The 7017-nt window shown below is 46.2% G+C and overlaps 1 long non-coding RNA gene across 1 annotated transcript; it reads right to left on the bottom strand.

Annotated features, from left to right (window-relative positions):
- Positions 1-419: 419 nt before the first annotated feature.
- LOC144094951 (uncharacterized) lies at positions 420-6517 on the bottom strand. The gene is made up of 3 exons (XR_013306628.1): positions 6097-6517; positions 5828-6017; positions 420-3171 (listed from the first exon to the last, which is right to left on the bottom strand). It is a non-coding gene; the product is annotated as an uncharacterized LOC144094951 (long non-coding RNA).
- Positions 6518-7017: the final 500 nt, after the last annotated feature.

The raw sequence follows: 7017 nt of genomic DNA, 5'->3' as shown, positions 1-7017 counted from the left end.
TGAACAAAACCAACTAGGCTGTCACAGATCTAGCAAATTATAATTTTGAAAGTGGGCCTCCTGCTGTGAAGCGGGCAACATTTGTGCCCCTTAGAGTCAAGCAGTGGTGAGAAGCCACAGAAGAATGCATGTAGGACAAGTAGCTGAACGAGGAAGTAGTTCCCATAATTGAAGAATACATGGAAAGCCAAGGACGAGACATGTTTATGTTCTTCCTTCTATAATAAGGTGTTTGTCTGGGCTAGTCGGTACATGGTACTAAATGAAGGCACAGCGCACGAAAGGCGGGACTCAGTCCCGCCTTTCGTGCGCTGTGCCTTCATTTACTCTTCCTTCTATGTTTGTCATTTTGTTTTCACAAGTTAGGAGTAGATGTTTGTTGTAGTTTCACTTTTTGAGGAAAATGGGAAGGGGGTTGTTCATCTTGAGACATGTAGCCCAAAAGACAGAGGACAGGAGTGACTCACACAACATTAGTGTTTGCGTTTTGTTCCTACTGTTCTGTGTGCTTGCACCCCTTGTCCCCAAATGTGACAGGGGTGCAAGGCTTATAGGAACACCTCTCTGACCTATGTGGTCAGTGTAAACTCTAATGCACAGCAAATGGCCGCATAACATTTCAATGCGAATCGCACTCAAAAGCGCATGAGAAGAACCAGTGGGAATGTTACAGGGCTGACCAATACGTAAAGTATGATTGGATGTGAGAAAATCCTGCCTGAGCCCCAGTTTTCGATACCACTTTCCAAGAAGTCAGAGCAGCTCAGGAACTGTGGTGGCAGAAACACACTCAACATGTAAATACTTAGCGTCATATTTCTCAATGAACAGACATTGCCACGTACACAGAACAGGTAGGATCGTTCAACCAACGCTACCCACATTGACATTCCATAAGCATTACTTGTACCCTATTTAACCCTTCTGCCTCTGCACTACAAAAAAGACATGAGGGGAGGAACTGGGTCAAGAAATGTGCAGAGCTAAAATTTTTGTATAAAAGGTAACACCTGCACACCGTTGCACTTGTACTCTTTAAGCAGTTTCTACAGTTGCAATACAGACACAACAGTTGTAAACGTGCAGTCATTCACTAAGTTCACTAAGTACACATCACTACCCCAACATGTCACAATAATTGAAGTGATCCCTCCTTCCTTTTCTGAAAAACACAAGTGTAATACCAGCCTCCTTCTCTACGCAGGCAGTGACGTGCAAGGCACCACAGCAGAATGGACACGGGGACAATGCTTGTGAACCTGATTCATATTAACCTTGAGAAATTCTTGTATCCTGGGCTCGCCAAATGAAAGGTGGTGCTGGTTTTGCAGACAGATTCCTAAGAATCTCAAGACAACCGGGGTACCAAGTTAAGAATAGACATGTTCTTGGAGACAGGTCCAGTACTGACTGTTCTGTAGCTTGAAACGTTGAAAGAGAAAATTACACAAAACAGCTGCGAACCATGAAGATCTTCTGAAAGGCTGCTATGCAGTGCAGGGAGCCAAAGAGAAAGTGGTGCTGTTGTACCTGACTGCCGGAGGTATTGATGCTTTTTCATTAGACATCTAGATACTAGGCAATGCTCTCCATGGCACTTGATTCAAACAGTGTCAGTCAATGATAGGCCTGGATGAAATACGTGTGCACCACAGCATTGCAAAAGGGCACAGTACCAAGCTTATTTTGCAGCAGGAGGCAGACCCCAATTGCAAAGATGATGTGGCGGGCTAGAGAGCTGTAGCGGAGGCAGCAGTTTAAGTCTGCTATATCGCTCAGTTGAACAAACAGCTTCACGCTTGATCAGCCTGAACAAGGGAGCTGGAAGGGGCACTCACATGGCTGTGACTGCAACGGTTCACTCAAGCACAAGGCATGGGTTGGCCGAGTCTGTAAATAATGTGGAGCCAGGTTACGGTCTGCGCAGACTGCAAGAAAGGTGATGACTGATGATCACCACTGTGTGGCTATACTCGTAGTGTCCAACAGGTGTGTTGGACATCTGTCAGTAATTTGCAGCTTGGTGCAAGCAAAATTGCAGACCAGCAGACAATTGGGTTGTACCTTGTAATCAGCTGGTATTGCCAATGTGTTCGTCGTTGATAGATGCATTCATGATTGCACAGCTCCATGGGTCCCAAGCCAGGTGCCTGCTACCTCGTCTGATACCGGTTGTTGGCTGTTCCTCAAAGTTTACTGTCGGAAATGCGAACCACAAAGCAAACTGCAGCATACATTAAATGTCTTCGATTCAGAGCTGAACAGTTTGCTTGTGACAGTTTGTGAACAGTGGCAAGCTGTATGATACATGGTCGCTTGTATTTGTGGAAAATATGGAACCAGGTACTGCAGGTGACAACTTTGGTGAAAGGGCACTGCAAAGTTCTGCAAGTGCTTTGGCTCCATGAAAAGTATTCGACTAGTGGCAACATGGAGCACTACATGGTTGTGGGGTGCCGTTATTCCGAAGCAATGAAGACGTAGCTGCGCCATAAGTTTATAAAACAGCTTGCCATTCGCAAGGACATAGCTTGCAGGGAAGTAGAATTCCACACTTTCCAATTGTTCTTCCTATCCAAGATTTCCAGCTTGCCAATGCAGGCTGCCAAGCAGGCCAGCCCAACGTTAGTGGATGTGAATAATCCTTGTGATGCGGGGTTGAATATCCCAAAGCTTCATACGAACTATAAGCGACGCAACAGTGGAGAGATCCAGATTAATTTCAACGACAGCGGTGGCAAGTTCTGTGAAGATTAAATGCAAAAACGTCAGCATGCTCTGTGGTGTCAATGCATGTCAGAAAACCTCAGATGATGTCAACAGATTCCAAGGAGCAGATTTAGCTCAGAAGCATAGCAGAAATAGGTCTCACTGTCACTACAGTACCCACTGCTACGAGCACTGCAGGTAGTAGTGCAGGTCCTATGGCCTGCAGTACTCGTAGCAGTCCCCATTCACATGGCCCTTTGTACCGCAGTGATGGCACGCGTAAATGATGTGCCCGGTTGGCACCCTTGAGAAAGGAGCAAGGATGCCTGGTCTATACACCTTTTCCAGGCTCCTGACGTGGATCTCGGCCAGCTCCTCCACTCCTTCACCAGCCGACAGATGGTATTCATCACCAGCAAAAAGGTGCTTCTTTGTTGCTTTAGCTGCATCCAGGAAGCGATGCTGAAAATAAAATAAAATTTGTTCAGAAATAGGGCAAACTAAGGCAATACGTGAAACATCGCATGGTATCTAGGGCTAATGTCCAAAACTGAAATGAGCTATGAGGGCTGCTGCAGTGCAGGGTTCCAAATTAACCTCGACCATTTGCAATATCACATAGCAGCACATGGGCGCCATTTTGTCACAGGGCTCGGTGAGCGCCCTAGGCACTGAGCAACCAGCGCGGGGAAACATTTAAAACATCACAACAGCATAGAGCTACAGTAAAATTTAACCTTTCTGGTACATTTTCGAAGTAAACAACACATGAACAGGCAGAAACAAAGCAGACCACACAAACACAGCACTTGCTTAAAACAGAATTAATTTGAACACGTGAAACTTCTGGCATATAAAACACGCATCAGATCAAAACCCGAGCACGCCAGTCCCATCTGGAACCCACCTCAGTTACACCTAACAAACATGCTCGAATAAATTCAAAGCCATGCCATCCATTTCGTGCATAATGCATAATCTTATTCCATCAGCGTTTCGTCTCTGGAGGACAGCCTTGAAAGCCTCTTACTTTGACGCCGCATTGCCAGCCTTTGTTTACATTGTGCATCGCACCCACATATCTCATCACGCTGTGCATCCGTTTCAGATAACTTCCCCTGTTGCTCGCACAACAACATTTTCAGGATTTTTTTTTCCCCCGAGCAATTGTGGACTGCAATGCCCTTCCCTATGAAGTCGCCGCCATCACATGGCCATTTTCTCGAAGCCTTGACAATACATTTTTAAAGGCAATGCTTCTACTTCTATTTTTTTTCTCAAATATCTGTAACCCCACCCCTCATGTAATAATACCTCCAGAGGTGGTCTTTGAGGAAAACGAAGTGAATGGTTTATGGTTTATGAGGGTTTAACGTCCCAAAGCGACTCAGGCTATGAGGGACACCGTAGTGAAGGGCTCCGGAAATTTCGAACATCTGGGGTTCTTTTATGTGCACTGACATCGCACAGCACACGGGCCTCTAGAATTTCGCCTCCATCAAAATTCGACTGCCGCGGCCGAGATCGAACCCGCGTCTTTCGGGCCGGCAGCCGAGCGCCATAACCACTCAGCCACGGCGGTGGCCTGAAAACGAAGTGAAGATAACATGCATTTTCAAAGGCAATGGTTGTACTTCTATTTTTTTCTCAAATATCTGTAACCCCACCCCTCATATAATAATACCTCCGGAGGTGGTCTTCGAGGAAAACGAAGTGAAGATAAAATGAATTTTCAAAGGCAATGCTTGTACTTCTATTTTTTTTTTCTCAAATGTCTGTAACCCCACCCCTCATGTAATAATACCTCTAGAGGTGGTTTTTGAGGAAAACAAAGTGAAGATAAAATGTCCGAATATATATTCATGGCAGGGCACCAAGCAGGCATGCTAGGATAAATATTTTAATACCTGCATGTGCCCCTTAGCTACGTGAACTCTGCGTCATGATAGCGAGCATGTACTGATACAGTCACCACCTCCTGCAGCAGTCTTCTGAATTTCTATAGTTTTCTGCTCCTATTTACCTTCATGTTTTTGAGAATGAATCTGCAAACCGACATATGCACCCACTGGTACTGCAATGTGCTGCCATGCATCCTTCATGGCCCTACAGTTTTAACCTTGCAGGCAGGCCTACTGAGAGTTTTATGACACTACCCACTCTATCGAACGTACTACTTGCCGTGAGTGAGAGACAAGACCCTGCACTCCTCTGAACACTCACTCAGTTAACAGATATCATATTTTACATATGTTACCCAGCATTTTAGGTGCTGAAAAACCAATCTTAACATTGGTCAACTTCTTGAGATTGTGTGGCAGAGTGTGAAAGTAAAGAATGACAGCAACAGTGTGCTCTGCCCTTTTTTTTTAAAACTGTGAACAATCTGCATTCACAAAACGTGATGGCTGCAGCACATTTTCTTCAATGCAAATTAGAATATAAGTTGGGCAACTGGCACATGTCACCCGCATACATAGCTGCTTAAAACTTTCATCCATTTCGTCAGGGCAAGACCTCTTCAGAGAAATGTAAACAATACATAATCAATGTTCTTTTCATGACTTTGCAATGTGCGCAACTGGATAGTGAAAGTAGTCGTGTCACCATGCATTATCATGAGTTGTTACTAAAAGTTCATGAAGTGAGCACACAAAGTGTGGTATACTGCATGCAATCATTTCTCATGCAGCAAGCAGTTAGTATATGCTTGCAAGTAGTTGAGAAAGTACACCAACAAGGTGGAAACTGCTATGATGGAGGATGACTGCTTTGTAGTACCTGTGGGTGCATGCCTCAATTCGCAACTGTTTTGCTCTAAAAAAAAGTGCAACTGATAGAATAAAATATGGAAGCTGAGATGACAGCAGCAGGGGACGAAGACTATGTGAATGTATATTCTCAGTTTCTCTTTCACCAGAAGGGGCCGGAAGTTACAGCCGCATGCGTTAAACAACTTTTCCTAGACTGTTTTTTGTTTCGCCACGAACAAACGGAGATTGCCTGTACGCCAAATAAATGTTGCAAGCCAGCACCATGTTCATCTGGTCTTCTACTTGCCTTTTTGTGGTCTGTTCACTCCAAAAGCGTACAACAAGACAAGCATGTCGGTACTCACGTCCGGGTTCAGGATGAACACAGACGGCATCCGCTTAAGCGTAGCCGTCAGTTTGCGGTTGAGTAACTGGTGACGGCGGTTCAACCAGCGACGGCTCGCCTCGGCGTCTGCCGTGATGAACCAGCGTGGCACGACCCCTTCACCACGAGAACCACAGGGGCCACGTCGCGTAGCAGCTGCAGGATGAGGGCTTAGGATGCGAAATGATAATTCAGAACTCATTACTGAAATCGGTAGAAGTTCGATGCGTTGTACTACCACGTACATACCTTGATGTTGTCGCAAATCTCCTGCGGACTTGTGTTGGGCCTCGAGAGGTCGTTGCCTCCCACGTACACTATACACAGAAGTCTGAGCGCAGCAGGTTGATGCGCCGCAGAGCGCTTGCAAGGCGCAAGGCGTCGTAGCCGCTGAAGCTGAATGTGCAGGTCTCGGCCGACGGGCGCAACCGTAGACGAGACCTGCACAAACGCTTCAGCTGACAATCACCAACGAGCACTCTTCGCAACGCCATGCTAGATCGTCACTGGGGACGACTGAAGTTCGCGCGCGTAGAAAACGTGGAAAAGCGCACACCTCGAAGTCACAAACATTGGTTGGGGACATATGAAAGGCTACAGGGAACAGGCAGCGTCAAGTTTGGTTCAGCTAAGGACAGCATAGGGGCGGTTTGGAATTGAGTTCAGCTCGGTATTGTATTCGGACAGCGTTGTGCGTGTGTGTGTGTTATGCCTTTTTTCCCTTCTCTCTTCCTCCTTTTAGTCCCCCATAGTAGTCCCCTAATCCCTCTTCCCCAGTGCAGGGTAGCCAACCGGAACCCATTTCTGGTTAACATTTCTGCCTTATATCTATCCTACTGCCATGTGTATGGACGAATGGATGGAAGGTAGGAGCGTCCCCTTTGAAGCGAGGTGATGGCTGTTGCCATAGAGTGCCTGGAAGTTGCCAGACTTCGCAGCGCCCCCTTAAGTTGAGTTTACTCGCGAATACTCGCTGCCGTTCTCATACCTTCCTCTGTGTTCGCATTCTCTATTCATAACTACACCCTATTTGGTGCAAAGTTTACACCTGCATAGCCTGCGTTCCCTTCATTGCGCGTTTGCAACAACCTTTTGGCCCGTACGCGTAAGCATGCCGTGCTCTACTCTCTTGTAAGTTTGAAAGTATTTAATTTTGCGGACATCCATTTC

Source organism: Amblyomma americanum, chromosome 1 (genome assembly GCF_052857255.1).
Source record: "Amblyomma americanum isolate KBUSLIRL-KWMA chromosome 1, ASM5285725v1, whole genome shotgun sequence".
In the NCBI taxonomy this organism is placed as follows: domain Eukaryota; kingdom Metazoa; phylum Arthropoda; class Arachnida; order Ixodida; family Ixodidae; genus Amblyomma; species Amblyomma americanum.
The sequence above is the reverse complement of the archived record's forward strand: the minus strand, read 5'-3'. Positions and strand labels throughout refer to the sequence as shown.